At 42.9% G+C, this 26,457-nt stretch overlaps 1 pseudogene; it reads left to right on the top strand.

The window, feature by feature from the left end:
• Positions 1 to 26,457, top strand: part of LOC139029197 (arginyl-tRNA--protein transferase 1-like) — a 196,177-nt pseudogene that overhangs the window by 109,873 nt on the left and 59,847 nt on the right.

The following is a 26,457-nucleotide window of genomic DNA, read 5'->3' as shown; positions in this document are numbered from 1 at the left end:
TTAGTGACCTTAATTCATCAATCTAATTATAAGGGAGGAACGAAAACCCACAGACACACGGACCTCCGTGGAATGAATTTGACACGTGGCCTAGATGTTGAAAAGCCATCTCTCCTCTCTCCCCATCTCTCTTACCAAGACCTATGCTCAAACCAATAACCAGTGATGGTAAACAATTCCTTAGACAAATTTCATTCCAGATAGCCTGGTCCCAGAGTGGTCTATTGGAGCTGTATAGCCAAACAGTTACTCTAATCCTGAGAAGTCTGTGGAAGGGTACCCCTAGTGGTACCTCAGGGGTATTTCACCCTGTCTTTTTTCTACAGTGGTTCAACAGGTTGTCTGTGCTCTCAGAAAGGAGGAGCCTCAAACACACCGACTGACTGCTCATAAAGTCTGGCATCGTAAATACTCTCAAAGTGGCAATTAGTAAAGATTCACAACTTTATTAATTTGCATAAATCAGTTTTTAATTACAGTTTTTACTGATTCGTGTAGACATGTTTTATATCTTTAGTTGTAAAACATAAACAAGTCTTTCTTCCGGGTTCTCTGCTCACTGCTCTTTCTCCCTCTTTCCTCAGCTCTCTCTCTCTCTCTCTCTCTCTCTCTCTCTCTGCTCTCTCCTTCCATCTGGCACCAACAATCTTGCACAACCAACCTACATACAATTTAATTTGCAGCTATTGGTTTAATTTTGTACAGACTGGAGAATTAAAAATACTGGTCTGTGTTTTTATGATTTTCCATTTCTTTTGAGATGTGGAAGTTATTTTTAAAGATTGACTAAGCAAGCAAACATTTTTGTGATGATAATAGTTAAAGTACAAAAATGAGGCAGTTGGTTACTTGGCATAAGTTAGTTTCGACCAGACCTGGGCTTGTAGGACCTGACAGAGTGTTTGTTTTCAAGGCCCCTTTAACGTAAAAAAAAATTCCCACATTTTGTTACGTTATAGCCTTATTCTAAAATGGATGAAATAGTTTTTTTCCCTCATCAATTGACACAGAATGCACAAAAAACTGAAATATCACATTTACATAAGTATTCAGATCCTTTACTCAGTACTTCGTTGATGCAACTTTGCAGCGATTACAGCCTCAAGTTTTCTTGGATATAATGCTACAAGTTTGGCACACCTGTATTTGGGGAGTTTTTCCCCATTCTTCTCAAGCTCTGTCAGGTTGGATGAGAGTGTCACTGCACCGCTATTTTCAGGTCTCTCCAGAGATGTTCGATCGGGTTCAAGTCCGGGCTCTGGCTGGGCCAATCAAGGACATTCAGACACTCGTCCCGAGCCACTCTTGCGTTGTCTTGGCTGTGTGCTTAGGGTAATTGTCCTGTTGGAAGGTGAACCTTTGCCCCAGTCTGAGGTCCTGAGCACTCTGGAGAAGGTTTCATCAACGATTTCTCTTTACTTTGCTCCGTTCATCTTTCCCTCGATCCTGACTAGTCTCCCAGTTCCTGACGCTGAAAAACATCCTCACAGCATGATGCTGCCACCACCATGCTTCACCGTAGGGATGGTGCCAGCTTTCCTCCAGACGTGACGCTTGGCATTCAGGCCAAAGAGTTCAATGTTGGTTTCATCAGACCAGAGAATCTTGTTTAGGTACCTTTAGGTACCTTTTGGCAAACTCCAAGCGGGCTGTCATGTGGCTTCCGTCTGGCCACTCTACGATGAAGGCCTGGTTGGTGGAGTGATGCAGAGATGGTTGTCCTTCTGGAAGGTTCTCCCGTCTCCACAGAGAAACTCTGGAGCTCTCTCAGAGTGACCATCAGGTTCTTGGTCACCTCCCTGACCAAGGCCCCTCTACCCCGATTGCTCAGTTTGGCCGGGCGACCAGCTCTAGGAAGGGTTTTGGTGGTTACAAACTTATTGCATTTAAGAATGATCAAGGCCACTGTGTTCTTGGGGACCTTTAATGCTGCAGAAATGTTTTGGGACCCTTCCCCAGCTCTGTGCCTCGACATAATCCTTTTTCGGAGCTCTGCGGACAATTCCTTCAACCTCATGGCTTGGTTTTTACTTTGACATGCACTGTCAACTGTGGGACCTTATATAGACAGGTGTGTGCCTTTCCAAATCATGTTCAATCAATTGACTTTACCTCAGGTGGACTGCCAAGTTGTAGAAACATCTCAAGGATGATCAATGGAAACAGGATGCACCTGAGCTCATAGCAAAGGGTCTGAATACTTATGTAAATAAGGTTAAAAAATCAAAAAAATGTTTTACTTATGCATTTGCAAAAATGTCTAAACCTGTTTTCGCTTTGTCATTATAGGGTATTGTGTGTAGATTGATGAGGTGAAAAAAATATTTTAAACATTTTGGAATAAGGCTGTAACGTAACAAAATTTGAAAAAAGTCAAGGGTGTACTGAATACTTTCCAAATGCACTGTACTAACACATACATGGACACATAGACGGGGAAAGATATACACACATATATAAGCACACACCGGTGCCCAGGGGCGAGGGAGGTAGTGAGAGAGTTACATAAAGCGGCTCTTACTCTTGTTGTTATTATTCTCTCTGAAAGAATGTCTCAAACTGAGCCCATGAAACCATAAAAGTTTCACAGAAAGAGCGAGTGAGTGAAATTAGTGAAATGGAGAGTAAAGAGTGACAAAACATTTGCCAAGTGAGAAAAGGTGAGAAGACGATGAAAATAAGTAAGGAATATTTGTTGCTTTTGATGGTTGTTGACAACCCCTATAAGGAGTTTTTTTTGTTGCAGCAGTTGTAGCTACCTCCTCAGTCCCATTAGGCTCAATTCTTAATCTAATAAAAACACAGACAAAGAGCAAGGCATCAACAATCACTAGTTAATAACAATTTATCGTCCATGTTGCCTTGGTGGGTGTGCATGTTAAGTAGAAACGCAACACTTTTGAATTAAGTATGAAACGTTGTAATGTTTTGGGGAATTTACATTTAAATCACCTTGTATGACCCTGGGATTTTAAATTGCTATGACATTTTTTAAAGTTATCTCAAACCTTTTGGGGAAAAAAATGTACAAACATAGAATATAATACAGGATATAATACAAGTACAATATCAGTATTTGATACAGTATTTTTTTTACATTTTTGAGTAAATTGAGTTGAATCTGTAAAACTGGTGTGGTCCAGTAGAACTGTAGAAGTCATGATGGTACTGGATTAGCTAATGTTTTATTTATGAGTTGTAGCCTGAGGGTAAGACTGCACCTTGGCTAAGGTTTCCATGATATCAACTAGATATGACAAACTGCCTCGTCCGTTCATCCTCATTTCCTTACAATACACTCACATATGTATGTACACTGAACAAAAAGTAAATGCAACATGCAACAATTTGAAAGATTTTACTTAGTTACAGTTCATAAGAAAAAAAAGCCTATTTAAATAAATTCATTAGGCCCTGATCTATGGATTTCACATGACTGGGAATACAGATATACAATCTGTTGGTCAGAGATACCTTACAAAAATGATAAGGGTGCTGACTCATGCAGTGCGTCACATCTCCTTCGCATAGAGTTGATCAGACTGTTGATTGTGGCCTGTGGAATGTTGTCCCACTCCTCTTCAATGGTTGTGCAAAGTTACTGGATATTGGCGGTTACTGGAACACGCTGTCGTACACGTCAATCCAGAGCATCCCAAACGTGCTCAATGGGTGACATGTCTGGTAAGTATGCAGGCCACCAGAAAACTGGGACTTTTTAAGCTTTCAGGAATTGTTTACAAATCCTTGTGACATGGGGCCATGCATTACCATGCTGAAACATGAGGTGATGGCAGCGGATGAATGGCACGACAATGGGCCTCAGGATTGCGTCACAGTATCTCTGTGCATTCAAATTGCCATCGATAAAATGCAATTGTGTTCATTGTCCATAGCTTATGCCTGCCCATACCAGAACCCCACCACCACCGTGGGGCACTCTGTTCACAACGTCGACATCAGCAAACTGCTCGCACACACAACGCCATATAAGCTGTCTGCCATCTGACCAGTACAGTTGAAACTGAGTTTCATGCATGAAGAGCACACTTCTCCAGTGTGCTAGTGGACATTGAAGCTGAGCATTTTCCCACTGAAGTCGGTTACGATGCCGAACTGCAGTCAGGTCAAGACCCTGGTGAGGACGACAAGCACGCAGATGAGCTTCCCTGAGACGGTTTCTGACAGTTTGTGTAGAAATGCATCGGTTATGCAAACCCACAGTTTCATCAGCTGTCAGGGTGGTAGATCTCAGACGATCCCGCAGTTGAAGAAGCRGGATGTGAAGGTCCTGGGCTGGCACGGTTGCACGTGGTCTGCGGCTGTGAGGCCAGTTGGATGTACTGCCAAATTCTCTAAAACCACTTTGGAGGCATATTTCTGTCTGTAATATTGCCATTTTTGTGGGGAAAAACTAATTCTGATTGGCTGGYCCTGGCTTCCAAGTGGGTGGAGCCTATGCCCTCCCAGGCCCACCCATGGCTGCGCCCTTGCCCATTCATGTGAAATCCATAGATTACGGCCTTATGAATTAATTTCAATTGACTGATTTCTTAATATGAACTGTAAATCAGTAAAATCGTTGAATGTTGCATTTATATATTTGTTCAGCATATTTGTCTTCGTTTGCGGGCCTTTCGCTTGTACTGTCCATTATTTTATCTCCTATTGCTAGAATGAACAGTCCAGTCGGTTCTCTCTTTTTTTAGTCCTTCCTGCTCCTCTCTCCTCCACTGTGTGTGTTTTCCTAACCTTCCATCTCTTTCTGTGTAAACCTCAAGGTATTCAGTGGCAGGTAGCAACATGCTCAGCTTAGTAGTGCGACTCGCAGGACTCAGCTTGTCCTACTCATTCGTTGTTTTTCACTCTTTCTAGCCATGTGTGGGACCTCACATTCTATGTGTCACTTAGATGTGCATCTCTCTGCTCAGATTAAGAGTGACAGTGAGTGAATTTGAGGAATTTATAGGTAGCCAGTCAAAGGCTTTTTGAGGGGTAAGATTATGATGTGTATATTGTTTGACCATTGCATATTGTCCAAATGAATAATATTATTTTAGTGAGAGAAACCATTGCCACACTATTTTTTCTTTTTTGTTGTTTTTTCTTTTCAGTTAAGAACAAATTCTTATTTACAATGATGGCCTACAAGGGAACAGTGGGTTAACTGCCTTGTTCAGGAGCAGAACGACAGATTGTCAGCTCAGGGATTCGATCCAGCAACCTTAAGTTTACTGGCCCAACGCTCTAACCACTAGGCTACCTACCGCCCCACTGTTGTTTGGAATGTCATATTATTCTTTCTCTATTGTGCAGCAGAGTGATTTTTATAGTGGGTTCTATTTGTTTAGGATCTGATTTCTTTAATTATTGTGGTGTGTGCGTGCGTTCTCTGTTAAATTACCGCAATGACGACTGTGCTATGACCAAACGTATATGGACACCTACTCGTCGAACATCTCTTTTCAAAATCATGGGCATTAATATGGAGTTGGTGCCCCCCTGTGCTGCTATAACAGCCTCCACTCTTCTGGGAAGGCTTTCCACTAGATCAGGTATTCCCGAACTGGGTACGCCAAATAAAAATGTGATTCACATCTAAAAAAAAATTGTTGTAAAAAAAAATTATTCATATTTTCAAACAGTACATTTCAATTTTCCAACAGGGCTACACATTTTTTCTCGCCTGAGTAGCCTCATTTCAATGCCAAAAATAAAATTAAACCATCTAGTGTTCAGCGAAATAATACAATGTCAAATACAGGTACAGTGGTTCCTCCTTTAAAAGTTGCGTCATACTGCAGCACACCTTGCGGGCTAGAACAGAATTCTATGGCACGCTATTTTATTGTCAGCCATTTTTACCATTAATGCAAGTTAGTGCTAGTTTGACCACCAGAGGGCATTTTTGAAAATAATTTGATAGTCTTCAATATTGGCATCACTAGAAAATGTAAAACCTTTTTTGTAAAAACATAGTATATGGGATTGATTTTTAAAAATTTAGCTTAATTGATTTGACTAATATTATGGTGTTTCTATTCCAAGAAAAATGAAAAATGAAACCCTCAGGGTTTCCGTTAGGATGGAACGGAAAATATGGTGCTGTACAACGTGATAGTCGGGAGTAGGCTACAATACTAAGATCATAAGAGGATTGGAGGATTCTAAATTAATATCTAAGGGGCATAACCTTTCCCCACCCTAATTGTAGTGTAACCAATACCCAAACGGAGATTCAGTGAAAATAAAAATCTCATTGATTTATCAAGACCAGTCCCCATGCCTGTTTCATAGAAGTGCGAAACGATGCTGAAATAGTTATTCCTTCAGATCCTATTGCTTCTAACTTCAAAATGCTTTTAATCTTGTCAATATGGGGGTGCTGTTTTCACTTTGTAAAAATTCGTTCCCAAATTAAACTGCCTCATACTCAATTCTTGCTTGTACAATATGCATATTATTATTACTATTGGATAGAAAACACTCTCTAGTTTCTAAAACTGTTTGAATTATATTTGTGAGTAAAACAGAACTCAAGTTGCAGCAAACTTCCCGTCAGGAAGTGAAAAATCTGAAATCGGGCACTCTGTTCCAGGGTCAGTTTATTAATTTGCATGTCATCTATGAGTCGACATGCACTGCATACGATTTCCCCTAGATGTCAGTAAGCAGTGAGAATTGGAATGGGGTTGCTAGGTAGATCTGAGGCCATATAAAGGCTCTTGGAACGGGGGGTGCACTCTTTTCAACGTTCGTCATGGCGCAAGACAGACCTCAGGATGGCATTCTGAAAAGCTCTCGTTATAGGCCTTAGATATATCCGGCTCTGATTTTATTCGATATAGGTGTTAAAAACATCATAATGTAGTTATTTTAAACCGAGTTATATCAGTTTATATCAGTATATTGCGATTTTCGGAATTTTCTTTGTGCTGCGTTATGAAGAGTTGGACACGTCTGGGCCACATAGCTAATGTTTGCTGCTAATTCCTAAGTTGAAGACGACAATCTACAACCGAGCAACGATGATTCTGGACAAAGGACAACTTGCACAAGATTCTGATGGAAGCTCATCAAAAAGTAAGAACTATTTATGATGTTAATTCGTTGTTCTGTTGAAAAATGTTACACTACTATTCCGCCATTAATTTCGGTGCGGTCTCGCTTTAACGCACGATGTATGTCGTAGTAACGTTAATTTTAAAAATCTAACACAGCGGTTGCATTAAGAACTAATGTATCTTTCATTTGCTGTCCAACCTGTATTTTTTTGTCAAGTTTATGATTAGTTATTGATTAGATTAGGTGCCTCTCCCAAGATTTCTCCCGACATTTTGTTGGCAGCTTGGCTACTATTCTCATTGTATAACCACGATTTGTGCCGCTAAATATGCACATTTTCGAACAAACAATATATGTATTGTGTAATATGATGTTATAGGACTGTCATCTGATTAAGTTTTGAGAAGGTTAGTGAAAATGTTTATATCTTTTGCTGGTTTATTCGCTATCGCTAACGTGCATGAATCAATGCTGCTGTGTGGTTGGCTATTGTAGTAAGCTAATATAATGCTAAATTGTGTTTTCGCTGTAAAACACTTAAAAAATCTGAAATATTGGCTGGATTCACAAGATCTTTGTCTTTAATTTGCTGTACGCTGTGTATTTTTCATAAATGTTTTATGATGAGTATTTAGGTAATTCACGTTGCTCTCTGTAGTTATTCTAGTTGCTTTGGTGAGAGTTGTGATGGTGGCTGCAATGTAAAACTATGATTTATACCTGAAATATGCAAATTTTTCGAACAAAACATATGCTATACAATAAATATGTTATCAGACTGTCATCTGATGAAGTTGTTTCTTGGTTAGTGACTATTTATATCTTTATTTGGTCGAATTTGTGATAGCTACTTATGCAGGAAAAAAATGGTGGGAAAAAAAAGTTGTGTCTTTTGCTATGGTGGTTAGCTAATAGAAATACATATTGTGTCTTCCCTGTAAAACATTTTAAAAATCAGAAATGATGGCTGGATTCACAAGATGTGTATCTTTCATTTGGTGTCTTGGACTTGTGATTTCATGAACCTTTTATTATATGATATCCCTGTCGCTTTAGGCTAGGCTATGCTAGTCAGCTTTTTTGATGGGGGGGWTCCCGGATCCGGGTTTGTGACTCGTTAGAGGTTTAAAATAAATAAGGATGGAATGGAAAATATGGCGCTGTACAATGTGAAGGTCAGGAGTAGGTTACAGTACTAGGCTATTCAGCTAAAGAATCCCGTGTTGTTCGGGCACGCGGTAGACCGGAGTTCAATTCCCCAATGGAGAGGAAGGCGTAGGCTGTCCCTGAAAATGAGAATTTGTTCCTAACTGACTTGCCTAGTTAAATAAAAGGTTACACTAAGAGCATAACATTTCTACACCTTGATTGTATAATTGTAGTCTAACCAATACCCAAACAGAGATTCAGTGAAAATAAAAAAAACTAGTGAGACTCATGTCACCTACGGTAGGCAAACAGTATGTCGAAAAATATGACGTCACTCTCTACCAATAATTACATACAGTGGCTTGCGAAAGTATTCACCCCCCCTTGGCATTTTTTCTATTTTTTGTCTTACAACCTGGAAATAAAATCGATTTTGGGGGCGTTTGTATCATTTTATTTACACAACATGCTACCACTTTGAAGACGCAAAATATTTTTTATTGTGAAACAAACAAGATATAAGACAAAAAACGGAACTTGAGCATGCATAACTATTCAACCCCCCAAAGTCAATACTTTGTAGAGCCACCCCAAGTCTCTTGTGGTATGTCTCTATAAGCTTGGCACATCTAGCCACTGGGATTTTTGCCCATTCTTCAAGGAAAAACTTCTCTAGCTCCTTCAAGTTGGATGGGTTCCACTGGTATACAGCAATCTTTAAGTCATACCACAGATTCTCAATTGGATTGAGGTCTGGGCTTTTCTGGGTTTAGTGTAGGCCATTCCAAGACATTTAAATGTTTCCCCTTAAACCACTCAAGTGTTGCTTTAGCAGTATGCTTAGGGTCATTGTCCTGCTGGAAGGTGAACCTCCGTCCCAGTCTCAAATCTCTGGAAGACTGAAACAGGTTTCCCTCAAGAATTTCCCTGTATTTAGCYCCATCCATTCTTTCAATTCTGACCAGTTTCCCAGTCCCTGCTGATGAAAAACATCCCCACAGCATGATGCTGCCACCACCATGCTTCACTGTGGGGATGGTGTTCTCAGGGTGATAATAGATGTTGGGTTTGCGCCCGGCATAGCATTTTCCTTGATCACCAAAAAGCTCAATTTTCGTCTCATCTGATCAAAGTACCTTCGTCCATATGCTTGGGGAGTCTCCGACATGCCTTTTGGCGAACACCAAATGTGTTTGCTTATTTTTTAGTTAAAGCAATGGCTTTTTTTCTGGCCACTCTTCTGTAAAGCCCAGCTCTGTGGAACTTTGCAGCTCCTCCAGGGTTATCTTTGATCTCTTTGTTGCATCTCTGATCAATGCTCTCCTTGCCTGTTCTTTAAGTTTTGGTGGCCGGCCCTCTCTTGGGTTTAATGGTTTGTTGTGGTGCCATATTCTTCCAATTTTTTTATAATGGATTTAATGGTGCTCCGTGGGATATTCAAGGTTTCTGATATTTTTTTAAAACCCAACGCTGATTGTTACTTCTCCACAACTTTGTCCCTGACCTGTTTGGAGAGCTCCTTGGTCTTCATTGTGCCGCTTCCTTGGTGGTGCCCCTTGCTTAGTGGTGTTGCAGACTCTGGAGCCTTTCAGAACAGGTGTATATATACTGGGATCATGTGACAGATCATGTGACACTTAGATTTCACACAGGTTGACTTTATTTAACTAATTATGTGACTCTGAAGGTAATTGGTAGCACCAGATCTTTTTAGGGGCTTCATAGCAAAGAGGGTGAATACATCTGTACGCACCACTTTTCAGTTTTTTATTTTTTTGAATTTTTAGAAATCTCCATGGATGGTTGTCGGCATGGTTGTATGCTCTGCAAAAACACATTCACGTTTTTAGTACACAATCCTTTTTATTTTTATTTAACCTTTATTTAATTATCTATTTTATTACTTGGCTCGCTTGGCTCGCAGTCTGCATTCCAATTCATCCCAAAGGTGTTCAATGGGGTTGAGGTCAGGGCTTTGTGCAGGCCAGTTAAGTTCTTCCACACCGATTGTCTTGCTGAAACAGGAAATGGCCTTCCACCAAACGATTGCTATGAAGTTGGAAGCACAGAGTCGTGTAGAATATCATTGTATGCTATAGTGTTAAGATTTCCCTTCACTGGAACTAAGTGGCCTAGCCCGAACCATGAAAAACATTCTCAGACCATTATTCCTCTTCCACCGAACTTTACAGTTGGCACTATGCTTTGGGGCAGGTAGCGTTCTCCTGGCATCCACCAAACCCAGATTTGGCAAGCTATACAGCACTCCAGCCGATGCTTGGGATTGCACATGATCTTACGCTTGTGTGCGGCTGCTCATCCATGGAAACCCGTTTCACGAAGCTCCCGACAAATAGCTCTTGTGCTGCCGTTGCGTCTAGAGGKAGTTTGGAACAGATGATTTTTACACGCTTCATCACTCAGCGACCCTGTTATGTGAGCTTGTGTGGCCTACCACTTTGCGTCTGAGTCGTTGTTGCTGTTGAGCTGTTGACAGAGAATGTAATGTTCATTTCTCTACCATAAGCCGCCTCCAAGGCTGTTTTAGAGAATTTTGCAGGACGTCCAACCGGCCTCACAACCGCAGACCATGTATAACCACACCAGCCCACATCTGGCTTCACCTGTGGGATCGTCTGAGACCATCCACCCGGACAGCTGAATAATRTCTGCACAAATTATCAGAAACCGTCTCAGGGATGCTTATTTGAGTGCTTCGTTGTCCTCACCAGGGTCTTGACCTGATTGCAGTTTGGCGTCGTAACCGACTTCAGATTGCTCACCTTCGATGGGCACTGGCACAATGGAGAATTGTGCTCTTCTCTCATGAATCCCGGTTTTAACTGTACCGGGCAGATGTCAGACAGCATGTATGGCGTTGTGTGGGCGAGCGGTTTTCTGATGTAGGACAGCGTGTTCCAGTTCCCGCCAATATCCTGCAACTTCGCACAGCCATTGAAGAGGAGTGGGCCAACATTCCACAATCAACAGCCTGATCAAATCTATGCGAAGGAGCTGTGTCGCGCTGCATGAGGCAAAAGGTGGTCACACCAGATACTGACTTGTTTTCTGATCCATGCCCTTAACTTTTTGTTTAAGGTATCTGTGACCATCAGATGTATATCTGTATTCCCAGTCGTGAAATCCATAGATTAGGGCCTAATGAATGCATTCCAATTGACTGATTTCCTGATTTGACTGAAATCTATAGATAAAAAATMTAATTGACTGATTTCCTTTTATGAACTGTAACTCAGTAAAATCTCTGAAATTGTTGCTTTTATATTTTTGTTCACTGTATTCTTTTACTCGAGTTTTTAACAAATCCTTAACAGCCATGGTGTGGTGCTGCGTTCTGGGGATAATTCATTCTGCCAGGGGGCGCTGACAGGGTTGATGAGCCAGGGGTTAGGGTTCACGGGGCCATGTCAAATGATTGACTCAATGAGTTTTACTGGCCGTGGATGGGGGGATAGAGAGAGGGAGAAGGGGTGTGAGGGTCGCAGGGGTTAAAGAAAGGGAGAGTTTGGACCTGGTGTGACTCTGAGGAGAGCCAGACCCTGCTATCTGGCAGCCATAGGTGTTTGCCTTGCCATAAACTTGGACTGGTTTATTTTTCAAAACTGCACCTCTCTGTCTGAATTCTCTGAAACAAGCAAGGCTTTTTTTTTAGGGAGAGGAGGGGGATTCCAGAAAACTGATAATCACTGCTGGCAGAAGTTGGGGCCATAACACAGGCTAGTSATACTCACTCACATAAAGAGGGCTGGGGCTGTGTGTCTGTGGCTGGGACTGGGGCAGTATATGTGGGGCAGTATATGTTTGTGTCTATCGTTTCCCTGCCCATTAAAGACCTGGGGAGATGGAGAAGACTGGGACTTTATATCGGGGGCTGGGGCTTTATGTCAGGGGCAATGGCTGAGGTTGGGGATATATATATTACGGGGCAATGGCGGGGGCTATATGTTTGTAGTAGTCTGTACCGCCTCCTTGCCCATAAAGACCTGGAGAGTTGATGGGGAGATAAAAGTGCCCTGTGAGTCTTGATGCCCATAAAGCCGCTCATTGCCCTCGGTCTGTTGGGCTCTGTCGAGATGTGATCCTGCAAAAATATTTTCTCGTCATGAACCTGTCATCTATGGAGCCCTGACGTGGAGCCGGGTGGAGCCATGGGTAGTGGGGCAGGCCCTGAGAGAGGGGTGAGGGCCAGGGGGCAGAGTTACCCGTCTTGCTTTATTTATTTGAAGGTTGTCCTGTTGTAAAGTGTTGAGTGGGGTGAAAAGGCCTCGTGGGCCTCCAGTGTTTAAACAGCTAGGTTTAGTGTAAATCTCCCCCATACACAGACCCAAACTTGTCCAGGGTCGACTGACACCAAACTTGTCCATGGCCGACTGACACACCACTGACTTATACCAGACGGAGGTGATGGGGTGTGTTTGTGTGTTCCGACATTTTGGGGAGTGTGTGGTGGTGGGGGGTCGAGTGTGTGTTCCCTTTCAGTCAGTCAACAACGGTACAACAGACTAAGGGGGAGTCATACTCTCATGACTTCGGTTGAAGGATCTGCAGTRATGCCTCACAAAGCCAATGAAATCCGTGCCTCGTTGGAAGCACCACCTCCCACAGGTAATAAGCGTGAAGCTCTGATTCATTCCTTCAATTATGCCACTCTTTACCTCGGTGTGAACAGGAACGATTCACAAGACTGTCTTAAGTTGCGCCAACTAAGCTGTCCCTTAGTGGTAYAGTGTGCTCACCCACTGGACGTTGAGTCCTGAAGTTTGTATGGTTCTCATAGGTTTTCTAATCACGAACAATTCCTAATTCCCCCTAGTAGTCCGCAGTGCATGTTCTCTTGACAATCGTGTAGCCTTCTTTAGGGGGATTGACGTTTCCTATAGTGACTTCCTCTCCCGAGTGCCCGTACCTCGACTGAGTCTCAGTTGCGGGACAAAGAGATGGTTTGTGTCATTGGTCTGGACAAATGCCTCCTGGCTCCTGTGCGCTCTGTTGKCGGTTACTGGAGGCTACTCGAAGAGAGAGGGCAAATAGGTTATGTGGGTATCCCTGTGTCTTCCTTGGTTAAGCACCACTTGCCTCTCTTCGCAGAAGGGTCCGGGTCCCACCTCGATGATCCAGTTTTACGTAGACTTTCGAGACCATGGCTAGTTAACAAGTGCTGCATAGCGTGCTAGCCAGGTTAGCTAACTCGCTGAGGCAAGCTAACTACTACTAGCTATTCCTGCCACCCACGGTGGAGTTGCTTGGGTAGCTATCTTGTTTAGTATACGTAGTGTTAAGTCAATTGATTATTCTTAACAGACTGTCCTGTGATCAAAATGGRTGGCTAACCTAGCTTAGAATAAAMAGCCTCCTGGCTAACGTGTCAGCTAGCATGCATAACTTCCTGTGATTTAAACTTAATAGCGTTGACACGGCGCTATGGCAACCCCATTACTATTTTCAATTCCTGGAGTTGGAGGGAGTAGAGAAAGCGGGGCTTGCATGCTCCTCRGATAAGGAAGTAGCCCCCGAGCAGCCGTGGTGCTCCACAAAAACATTACTGTGATGAGTGCCCCAACGTTTTGTTAAAGCATACAAGGTACTACGTCAGCCATTGCCGGAGCCCTCATGCAGGCTATACAGTCTCACGGAAGCACAACGTGTGTTGAAGCTTGTCCAATTTTATCCCCCTAGAGTCGATGCCCTCACCCCCGTGGAAATCGAATTAGCATAATAAAAAAATCTCCAATCTGTCAGTTTAAGCTAGAGATACCTGTTTTTTTTGCATTGGATGCATCAGAATCCACTGCATTGGCCAATGTTGCACTTCCATATTTACTGTGAAAGGTGACAGAGCTAGAGTGGTGTTTGTCAGGCCATGGGTCATCCCGAAAATGGGTCTACTGACAAAATTGTCTGTAGCATCCYAATAGTTTGGCCTGCAAACTATTAGGCTCTCTATGGAATGATGAGACTGTCACAAACACTCTAAGACCCCCACGAGTGTCTTGGGACTTGTCTGAAGTCAGTATAGCTTCCAAACAGTTTGGGCTACACACTTGCATGTGAGAATGTGAATGTGTGCATGTTTAACCTTTTCACTTGTGAGTTCCAAATATCTCTAACGGTCCTCCTAGCGTCCTCCTCCTAACGGTCCTCCTCCTTTTTTTTTAATCGCTTGACGTCAAAATGCACTCACTGTTCCAAAATGTGATTGTTACGCAACAGGACAGTTACCCCGTGCTGCCTTCAAACCAAGACACACATTGCCTMGCAATTATCTATAGGCTCTATTTCAACTTGTYTATTTGAAATTATTTTCWAACAAGTTTTATTTTCTAACAGTTTGAATTGAGGTGTGTTGCGCCTCCTCATTAATTCACATAGAGTAGCCCATTTCACTGTTGCGGATAATTTATGTTTGAGGCTTTACTGAACAGTACGTACTTCTCTCTTCGATGAGAGCCCGAGCAGTGTTTCCCAAGATCAAGTATGCAGACATTTGTGCAGTATACCACAAACTTTTRCCCCCGTCACATTTTCTGGCATTGCCTTCATTGATGTTTTCCTTACAAATAATAACTTTGGACGTGTGTGTTTCAATCAAAGTAAGTGCCTTATTTTCTGTATATTGTGTTGTGGTTTCTACATTAGCACACCATATGTACTGTATGTACATTTACATTTAAGTCATTTAGCAGACGCTCTTATCCAGAGCGACTTACAAATTGGAAAGTTCATACATATTCATCTTTGTATGTATGTATGGAGCATAACGTATTTACTGTTTTATTCACATGTTTTCAAGGTCTGGTGACAAATCATGCATTCCGATTCTTTCATTGGTTTGTAATGGACACATATGATGTGTGTAAAATACTTTTTTGAAGTTTGTACTGATTATGATGAGCTAATGCTAAGCTATTTASCAGCTATGTGTGGCGCCATGGTTATGGACATTATACAATGCATTCTGGGTGTCACGTAAAAGTCTGTCAGACCAAAGATGTTATAACACAGGTGAGGTATCATTCACTCGTCTTTCGAGTACACTTCCAGAAGTGAATGATGGTAGACAACACACCCCCTTCAACATGCATTCAGACCTAATGACTTTTTCCACATTTTGTTATGTTAGACTTTTTCTAAAATTGATTCATTAGTTTTTTCCCCCTCATCAGTCTACACACAATAACCCATAATGTCAAAGCAAAAACAGTTMTATATATTTTTGCAAAAAAATAAAAAAGTGTTCAGACCCTTTACTCAGTACTTTGTTGAAGAACCTTTGACAGCTATTACAGCCTCGAGTCTTCTTAGAGCCTCGAGTCTTCTTAGGTACGCTACAAGATTGGCACACCTGTATTTGGTGAGTTTCTCCCATTCTTCTATTTTCAGCTTTCTCCAGAGATGTTCAAGTCKGGGCTCTGGCTGGGCCACTCAAGGACATTCATAGACTTGGCCCAAAGCCACTCCTGGGTTGTCTTGGCTGTGTGCTTATGGTTGTTGTCCTGTTGGAAGGTGAACCATCGCCCCAGTCTGAGGTCCTAAGCACTCTGGAGCAGTTTTTCATCAAGGATCTCTCTCTACTTTGCTCCGTTCATCTTTCCCTCGATCCTGACTAGTCTCCCAGTCCCTGCRGCTGAAAAACATCCCCACAGCATGATGCTGCCACCACCACGCTTCACCGTGATGGTGGCAGGTGTCCTCCAGATGTGCCGCTTGGCATTCAGGCCAAAGAGGTAAATCTTGTTTCTCATGGTCAGAGTCCTTTTGGTGCGTTCTGGCAAACTCCAAGCGGGCCGTCAAATCAAATTTTATTGGTCACATACACGTGTTTAGCAGATGTTATTGCATGAAATGCTTGTGTTTCTAGCTCCAACAGTGCAGTAATATCTAACAAGTAATATGTAACAATTTTACAACAATACACACAAATCTAAAGTAAAGGAATGTAATTAAGAATATCTAAATATTTGGACGAGCAATGTCAGAGCGGCATAGACTAAGATACAGTAGAATAGAATACAGTATATACATATGGAATGAGTAATGCGAAAAATGTAAARATTATTWAAGTGACTGGTGTTCCATTATTAAAGTGGCCAATTGTGCCTTTTACTAAGGAGTGGCTTCTGTCTGGCCACTGTACCATAAAGGCCTGATTTGGTGGAGTGCTGCATAGATGGTTGTCCTTCTTGAAGGTTCTCCCATCTCCACAGAGGAACRCTAGAGCTCTGTCAGAGTGACCATTGGGTTCTTGGTCACCTCCTTGACCAAGGCCCTTCTTCCCCAATTGCTCAGTCAGGCTGGGTGGTTCCAAACTTTTTCTATTTAAGAATGATGGAGGCCACTATGTTCTTGAACTTTCAATGCTGCAGAAATGTTTTGGAACCCTTCCCCAGATCTGTGCCTTGACACAATCCTGTCTCGGAGCTCTARGGACAATTCRTTCGCACTCATGGCTTTGCTTTTGACATGCACTGTCAACTGTGGGACCTTATAGACAGGTGTGTGCCTTTCCAAATCATATCCAATCAATTGAATTTTCCACAGGTGGACTCCAATCAAGTTGTAGAAACATCAAGGATGATCAATGGAAACAGGATACACCTGAGCTCAATTTAGAGTCACATAGCAAAGGGTCTGAATACTTATGTAAATAAGGTATTTCTGTGTTTAAAAAAAAAAATGCATTTCGCTTCGTCATTATGGGACATTGTGTGTAGATTGAAGGGAAAAAAATATTTAATCAGTTTTAGAATAAGGCTGTAACGTAACAAAATGTGGAAAAATTGAAGGGATCTGCATATTTTCTGAATGCGCTGTACATGGCAGTGCGCACAAACTACCCATCATCAGATTACRTTCGATTTGTGTTTTACTCAATTATTAAGATCAATGGTGAGCACAACCGTGATGTGATTAATTGTAAATAGTAATTTCTAATAGCTAATTCATATTATGGTTTTGTCAGCCAAGAGTTAGCTAAATATGACTGCTTCTGTTTGGTACATTTTTCCTCGGTTAGCACTAGGACTAATGTAGCCTACTTTTTCCCGGTTTGGATGATTTAGTTATGCTGTTGCCACTTCTGTGAATGTCTGAAAATTGCATCCAAAAATAAACTGMTCACATTCAGGACATAACGTTGTAAGGACTGTGTTTGTGCAAAATGTTTCTGTGAAAGAAAACCGTGTTTACAGCTCAAAAGTTGACTGTTGCGTCAATCGAAACTGGACTTTCTAAATAAGCATTCTAATCACAGCGGTTTGAGCGTATTCTGCAGGGACCACTGTAGAATGATCACACCTGTGTGTTGGTATGTGTCAAAAGGTTAAGAATCTAAGACTCGGAGAATGAGAGTGGAGGTCATTGTTAACTGTGTGTGTGTGAGTGTAAGGAAGGAGATAGTGTTTATTGGGCTTTGGCTGTCGGTGGCACACACACATGCTTGTTTTACTATCCTTGTGGGGACACAATTGATTCCTTTTCAAAATCCTATTTTCCCTTAACCTAACCCTAAACCTAACCCCTAAGCCTAAATGTACCTCCTTGTCCAAAATGTCCTTGTTTTAGTATACCTAGGAGGACTTCTAGACCCCACAAGGATAGTAAAACTAAAAACACACACACTTACTTGGTTTGGTGAATGTGACCCTGGGTCAGAGCTGGCTTTGGTCTGGATTAATTTGAGCACAACATAGCAAGACACTTCAACGGAAAATGAGCGTTTCTCATTGGACAAGTTCAGGTAGTCGCTCCTGGTTTCAGTCCGTTGTCTTCTGTTTGGTGCCTAATGAACACGACTCTGTACTGAGCTCTGTCTCTGAGCTCTGGCTGGCGATTGCCATATGTGGCTGTTAATACGAGAGTGTAAGTCCTTGTCTGTGTGTTTGTAAGAACGATAGTGTGTAATTGTAGTTTCAATTGTTTAATTGCCTAAGCTAATTTAGCCTACATTCCTTGATAATGACATTAGTGACCCWGCCAGTTTTCTAATCATTGGTGGAGCCAGTCAGTCCATCTTTGTTAGGGAATAGATTACTAACAAACCTCTTTGCTCTTCTTATCTCTACTTAGTACTGTATTTGATTTAGCTGCGCAGAATGATAGGGGAAAGTGGGGTCTATTGAGCCAAAGGAGTATGTTGAGCCATGCTTGTTTCTAKGAAACCATACACAAATCTTAACACTACAGCATACATTGACATTCTAGACGATTCTGTGCTTCCAACATTGTGGCAACAGTTTGGGGTAGACTCTTTCCTGTTTCAGCTTAACAATGTTCCTGTGCACAGAGCGAGGTCCATACAGAAATGGTTTGGCCTAATCGCCCGACCTCACTAATACTTGTGACTGAATGGAAGCAAGTCCCAGAAGAKATGTTCCAGCATCTAGTGGAAAGACTTCCCAGAAGAGTGGAGGCTGTTATAGCAGCAAAGGGGGGACTAACTCCATATTAATGCCCATGATTTTGTAATGAGATGTTTGACAAGCAGGTGTCCACATACATGTTGTGTTTGTAGATGTCTTTGTCAGAAATAATTCTATATTTCCCTTGACGGAGTGATCCTGAAAGTTAAATATTGCTAAACTTAACCCACTCTACCTACTGTTATCTACAACAGACCCCGAGAGCCTGGAGTTGGAAGTGGTCGCATAATGTTTCACACACACACTTCTACAACCCCTTCCCCAACTATCCCTGTACTGGGGGGAGGGTGGCTGAAACCTCAATGGGAGATATGAGCAGGAAATAAGAACCAGATGTGGGTGTAAAACGAGGGGGAACAGGGAACCCCTCTCACTGAAACATGGAGCCGCCCCGGCTCCGCCCACTGTACCTCTACTTTACTGGTCCACAGCATGCATCCCCAACTCTGCATTGGGAACACTTTTAACCATAAAACTCCATAGCATACAACCCTATAAGCCTTGAATCCCATAATAACTGTGTACCCCACCACCAGTGGTTACAGATCCAGATCCACAAAAACTGGTTCAGAACCCAACTCTAATCCAACTTTACAACAACATAACCTGAGATATGCTATAGATACAGCCTTGGGCTAGATCTGCCTGCCTGCCTGCCTGCCTGCCTGCCTCAGTCTCTCTCTACATGGCTTACTATACAATGGAACTGTCTTCACATTCCTTTCTCAATGCACTAAACGCACTCAAACAGCAGTTTTCTTCTGCAGAGGAGAAGAAAAGAGAGACAGCAATGTCGATTTTCACGAGGATTCCATGGCCGCAGCGAAGCACGCGATTTATGCCTCCGATTAATTGCTTTTCAAATAAATCACAGGAATGGGCCAGGGCCTTGCTTCTAACCAGAGGTGAGAGAGAGAATTAGGTGACAGTTGGTGTCTCTCTTGAGTGTGTTCGTAATAAAGTCCTCTGACAGGGAGGCTCTGCTTTTGTGTGTGTTGGAAAGAGGTCTTTGTTTTGTGTTGCCACAAGTTAATGTTGGTGTGTTTGCTAATTCTGTAAGGTTTAATGCTTGTAAATTGGTGTGGGTGCATGTTTATGTATGTGTGTGTAATTTAGGAGCTTGTGTGTGTGTGTTAAGTGGAAAGTGTTTTGGACAGTCTCCCCTGCATTTTTCCAACCACTTACCATTCCGCTCCAGAATTCAGTCAAACCTGCACTGTGGTTAAATTACAATGCACGAATACAGGCAACATTTACTGGGTGAGAACAAAAGTAAAGTCAATTGAATGTAAATTCTGGGGTGTCTTTTTGAATCAGTGTTCCTTCACTGACAGTTTGATTGAATCTGCCTCTTAGTTTCTGTCCTTCTCCTGTCTCTCCCTCCTTCCCTCCTCTGTCAGCTAACCTCTCCCTTCTGTATCACCCCACTCTCTGTCTTTCCATCTCTCTTTCCATGTAGGGGTAGGGCCCAGTCATGCCGGCACTGTGAGCTCTCCTATCACTTCCATCAGCTCAACTCATGTCTCGTGATGTTAAATACCGTCCCTGCACTCATCTGCATCTAATTCTCACCCCTTCCCTCTTTCCATTTCTCTCTTTCCCCTTCTCCATCCCTCCTCTCTCCCTTCCTCTCTTCTCACACTCCTGACATCAGCTGGCGCTGCTCGAGTGCTGTGAAGTTTGTCCATGTCTCCTCTGCGCGCTCTCCTTTTTTCTTTCACCCTTTTTCACTTGCGCTCTAACACACTAACACAATCTCACTCTTTATCAATCTCTTTCTCTCTTTTCTTTGTTTCTCTGTGGTGAAGTTAATGAGCCTTGCAGAGGCCGTCAGTCGTCAGCATCATCTCCATATCTGTCTGAAGGAGTGCGCGTGGCAGGCAAGGGAGGGAGGAGGGGACGGAGATGGATGGATGGATGGAATTGTGTGGGAAGCAAGCAGCCTTGTGCATTCTGAGAAGGAGGAGAGGGTAGCAACTGAGGGTAGAAAATACAAAAAAAACAAATAGGGCTTTTTAGTTGTTGGTTTCTCTCACTATCAGTGGTGAGTGGGCAGTAGCTCTGACCGGACACGACCTCTATCCATAACGGGGTAGAACTTTTCACCCCTTCTTTCTGCTCCGCCACAGACCAGGGCCGTGTTCATTAGTAACGGAGAACGTTTTGCAACAGAACATTTCCAGGTACTSCCTTCCTGTTTCAGTCGTTTTTTCCCCATTCGGTACAGAATGAACGCGACTCAGTTAGCCCGTTATCACCTGGCTTCCCGTCCAGCACTATTACTTCTGATTATAACCTGCTGAGCTAGCAGCATTGCTAGACACCATTTGATTTATATGAATAAATACATTTTCTCTCTCTTTTCTCTCCATGATGTGCAATTATATTCTTTGCTCTTCTTTCCCAAGGCTCCTCCAACACACTGTTATTGGTATCAGTGTAGATATTGATAGCTGTTGTTAGATAAATAAGAGACAGATAAGGTGAGTGGACAACAGAAAACATGACGATGGCTGTATCACAAAGGGCACCCTATTCCTGTTACTGTCTACAGGTCCGCTGGCCAGGTAGACTGACTGTAGAAGTAATTGTGAAACTGAGGTAAGGGAGAGCCTTAATGCCAACCTGGGAAAGATGTGGAGAGAAGAGAGAGGACAATGATGATGAAGAGAGTGATTGAGAAAGAGAGTGAAGGAGGCGAGAGGGAGGGAGGGAGAGAGAAAGAAAGAAAGGACAGGGAGAGTGTTAGAAAACAGTGAGGAAAGAGAAGAGTGAGGTAATGGGGAAAGAGAGTGAGAAAGAGAAGAGAGAGACCGATGAACTTAGCCTTAAGATGCTTTTGGGAAACGGGGCCAAGTCCAATAAGGAAAGGGAACAGACACACAAATAGTGGCCAGCCAGATTCCTCGCCCTCCTCCTACTCTTTCTCTAATCACTTTCCTCTCACTCGTTCCAGACCACTAATCGCTGTGTCCTTTCATATTTTGGGTTCTGTCCCTCCTCTCCCACTCCTGTCTTCCTTTTTGTAGGAGTGCTGAGTTCTCTGACTGTGCCCTGACCAATGTTCTCTCTAAACTCCCCCAGGACTGAACTCCCCCAAGATTGAACTTTGCTCAACTTGACTAATTTGCCATGTTAATTTACACCAGAGGTCACCAACCTTTTGAGTGAAAATACCTTTGAGTGAAAATTCAAGCCGAGATCTACCCCGCAGATTATTTTTAACATMACTTAAAAAACGTAAGCCTATGCAACATTAACCGTTTAAAAACAGTACTTTAGCAATGAGGTTTGTGCAGCAGGCTATTGGCCCAATACATTATCACTGCATAATGGCTTTGCTTGAATTGCCCTGCCAATGCATCTGATTGGCCAGTGGTAGGCCTATAGTGCACTTGATTTACTCTCCGGGCCCGGAAAAAATGGGAACACTTCGCCTACCCACCGTGCAGGGAGACTGAATAGGGTGCACCTACCGCCAACAGCATAAGACGAAAAAAATAGGAACGCAAATGCTTTATCGTTGGGTTTTTACAGAAATGTTTGGCGATTGACTAGGAATGCCTTGGAGATCGACCAGTAGATCGTGATCGACTGGTTGGTGACCACTGGTTTATAGTATCAATGTTTCCCTCTACTTTGGGAATTGTGATCGAATCAACATTAATATTTGTCCCTTTCAATGCAACATATCGAAACAAATTAAATTATGCCAGACTTAGTCTGCCATATTGTTTTAGGCAGAGTGCATCGGAGGAGGATGCTATTGCATTGACAGGCACAAGCGGTCTTGAGTAGATGCGCTTGTTTTGAGATCAAAGCTGTATGTACCTAGTGAATGAGTTGTAGCTAATTTCTGGTCAGCAATGGGGGACTGATTTGCTTCTTACAAGAGTACAAAATGTGTACAGTTTTAGCCATCATTGAAAAGTCAGGTAAAAGTTTTTTTAAAGGGGCATGTTGTATTTTGAGACATGCTTGAATAAGCTAAGATAATAGGCAGACAAAGACGATACATTGTCTGATTATCTGTAAAAAATAATATGAGAATAATAATGAATTTTATTTTGTAAAGTGGTTTCATGCATCAAACAACACAATACAACATTTTCAGTTACATCCTTTTCTGAAGGACAAGTAGCTAAACAGGTTAATATCGAGCTCTGCATGTTTTAAAAAGGCTTATGGAATGTAGGCCTACATCGAACACCACACATTGGCTGCTACTGTAGACTATAGCATAGCTAGAACAGCTATTTCAATAGCTATTTCCATGTTAAAATGTTATGAGATACATTTTCTAAATGTTTTAATGGTAGGCTACTCTGGTAGGTCTACATTATGATCAAATAGCCATAGTAGCCTACTTGTCCACTGTTAAAATTGTAACTTAGTGTGTACAGCCTCAGTGTTCACAGTAAACGCACGCCGGAAGTTGCACAGAATTTTCACAACATTCAAGTTTGTGCTCAGTAAACCTAAAATTTGCTCAGTGCCAAAAAAAACAAGAGGGAACATTGGCCCAGACCCTCCTCTGTCTCTCATTGTGGTTATATAGACAATCTCTCTACATCTTTAAACTTTAATACCATCACCATGGAAATCTTTAAAGGCACAGAGATGTTATTCTGGGCTAAAGTTTGGACCGGGACATAAAAATAGGCCTAAATAATCTAGTATAGGGCCCGTCCCAAATGGTACCCTATTCCCTATATAGTCCACTACTTTTCACCAGAACACTTATGGGCCTTGGTCAAAAGTAGTGAAATATATAGGGTATAGGGTGCCATTTGAAACACAAACATGGACGTGTTTAATGTCCCGCATAAATTCCAAATTCCGTCATCCTGTGTCTGTTTCTTGTCATGGTATAGGAGAGTACGGAGAGGGAGAGGCCTGCCCTTACAAGTTGGTTCACTTCACTCTGTCTGCTTAAGAAGTATTCTGGGGGTACGCAGTGTAACTGTGGCCTAGTCACTCCATCTACATCCCTCTCCATTTCTCCCTCTATTCCTCCCTCCTTGTGTCCCTTTACTCATCCGTGCCCACGGCTGTTCACAAGAGTGCCAGCACAGTGTGTGTATGTGTGTGCGCACTTGTGTGCGTGTTTGTGCGCACTTGTGTGCGTGTTTGTGTGTGCACATGCATATATGTGTGTGTGTGTGCAGGTGTGTGCGTGTGAGAGAAACATGTGGAGGTGTGCTTTTGCTGAGCAGTGATGAGGGAACCCATAGACTAGTGGTGGTGAAGTGTGATAGTGTGTCGGTGACTGTTGACAGTCGGGGAACATCAGTGGGTGTAGGGGAAAGCAGGAAAATGCATTTTGTGTGTGTGTGTCTACTGCAACTAATCTGTTGGCACCGGCTCAAGTCAACTCACGAAAACATCCCCTGCAGCTGGCCCTGGTGACTCTGTTTGTCCCCATTGTGTTTGTGTGTCATGTCCAGGGTCGTATTCATTTGGCACCAGATGGAAGAAAACAGACTGAAACAGGGAGCGACTACCTGAACTTGTTTTAATTTTCCATTGCAAAACGTTTTGCTACAATGTGCCCTTATGAATATGACCCTGGTCCTGTCCATGGCCTTACCCTGTCCCCTAACCCGGACCAAGGGTACCGTATAGACAAGCAGCCGCCAGGGCAGGACCCCAATGGCTCCACCCTTCTTAGATTATTTATTTTATTTTTTTTATTTTTTTGCGAGCCGTGATAAGACAAGTCTGTTCTCATGGCATTCTGCTGTTGAAAACAGGCTGCATAGTTTCCATGCAGGCCCACTGACAGACAAGTCACAGTCAGTGATGGTATAGCAAAATAGGTTTTATTTTGTGAGAGGGAGCCCCTCGTCCTCACCCAAGTGTGTATGGGGGAGGTGTTGTGTGTGAACATTTGTGGGAACATGTGTGTGTATGCATGAGTGTTTGAGATGGTGCAGAAGCTCTCTTGTAGGCGCCTGCTTTGTTTATTGCATAATATTTTGTTTTGTGTTTATCAGTGTCCGTGTGTTTGAGCATGCGTGTGTGTTGTTCATGTGTTGTTTTGTGAGCCTTGTGTGTTTATGTAAGAGCATATGTAAGTGACTGTGTGTGTGTGTGTGTGTGTGTGTGTGTGTGTGTGTGTTGTGTGTTGTGCTGTCGTCTTCGTCGTCTGCTGCTCGCTGTGCTCGGTGTGTGGTGCCTGTGTGTGTGTGTGTGTGTGTGTGTGTGTGTGTGAGACGGTGCAGAAGGCCTGTTGGAGGCGCCTGCTTGTTTATAGTGTAATCTGTGTTTGTTTGGAGCCCTGTGATTGACTCCAGGCCTCTGATAAAAGGCCAAGTATCTGCTGCTGGATTCTCTTTCTTTCTCTTCAGCCTTTTCCTCTACACCAGACTCTTCAGCCTTTTCTTCTTAAATCGGACTTTCCCCATGATCTCGAAGTATTACTCAAAATATTGTGTCAACCTCTTGGAGTAGCGTATTAAATGAGGTGTTGGGTTGATGTTTGCTGCACCCGGGTTCCAGTCCTGGTCGGGACCACCTCCCGAATACGCCACAGTATTATGTTGGTTTGGATCTCTTGGCGTAATGGCTAAGATTGACATTGGCTGGACCAGGGTTTGAGTCCCAGTAGGGACCACCCCCTGAATTTGCTGCAGTATTATGTTATATATGGTAAAATAACAACCCCCTCCCTCTCTCTCCAGGGGCAGTACCAGCCTTCAGACCTCCTGTGCCCAGAGACGTATGTCTTTGTGCCCATAGAGAGCTGCATCCCAAGCCTGGAGCAGACCCACTACGCCCGCTTCAACCAGGAACCTGACGCAGGTAATGAACACGGCAACCTACTGTACACTAGGAACAATACCCTACAGCAATCAGCACACTGACCTATCAGTCTTTCATGGGGTCGGCAATAGCCTCAAGATTAGAGAAGTTGGACAGTAATTGGAGGGTTGTTGATTCGGATCCCGGGGGGAAATATGGCTGGAGTGAGCCGGCAACCGGAGGGTTGCTTTCATCAGAATCTCAGGTGCCATCTACTTCCGTTGTGCCCGTGAGCAAGGCACTTAACCWCTACAACTGGTTGGGGTTGGGAATATCATAAGACATAATACAAAGCACATTTCCAATTCACATTTGACAATGTTGTAGACCACACACTGAAAACTGTCATCCCACTCATCCAATCATCCCCTTAGACCAGGGGTTCCCAAACTTTTTCACTCAGGCCCCCCAGCTATTTTGCGCCCTATAGGCAATATTAAAATGCGCAAAAATAACATAAGAAATGTGTTAAATTACCAGAGCTTTCCACTAGGCTCATTATATTAGGCTATTGGTATTACTTTACCAGGTGCTGCTGGAGTGGTGTTGGGAGGGCCAGTAGGAGGCACTCTTTCCTCTGGTCTAAACAAAGATCCCAATGCCCCAGGCAGTGATTGGGGACACTGCTCTTGTGTAGGGTGCCGTCTTTCGGATGGGATGTTAAACGGGTGTCTGACTCTCTGAGGTCATAAAGATCCCATGGCACTTATCGTAAAGAGTAGGGGTGTAACCCCGGTGTCCTGGCTAAATTCCCAATCTGGCCCTCAACCATCACGGTCACCTAATAATCCCCAGTTTACAATTGGCTCATTCATCCCCCTCCTCTCCCCTGTAACTATTCCCAGGTCGTTGCTGCAAAATGAGAACGTGTTCTCAGTCAACTTACCTGGTAAAATAACGGTAAAATAAATAAATAAATAAATAAATAAAAAAACTTGGCTACATAAGCCAATAGGATAGACATTGTTTGAAGCAAGCGAGGGATCTCCTCTCTTTTTTT

Source organism: Salvelinus sp. IW2-2015, linkage group LG18 (genome assembly GCF_002910315.2).
Source record: "Salvelinus sp. IW2-2015 linkage group LG18, ASM291031v2, whole genome shotgun sequence".
In the NCBI taxonomy this organism is placed as follows: Eukaryota; Metazoa; Chordata; class Actinopteri; order Salmoniformes; family Salmonidae; genus Salvelinus; species Salvelinus sp. IW2-2015.
Note: the sequence above shows the minus strand (reverse complement) of the source record. Positions and strands in the feature narration are given on the sequence as shown.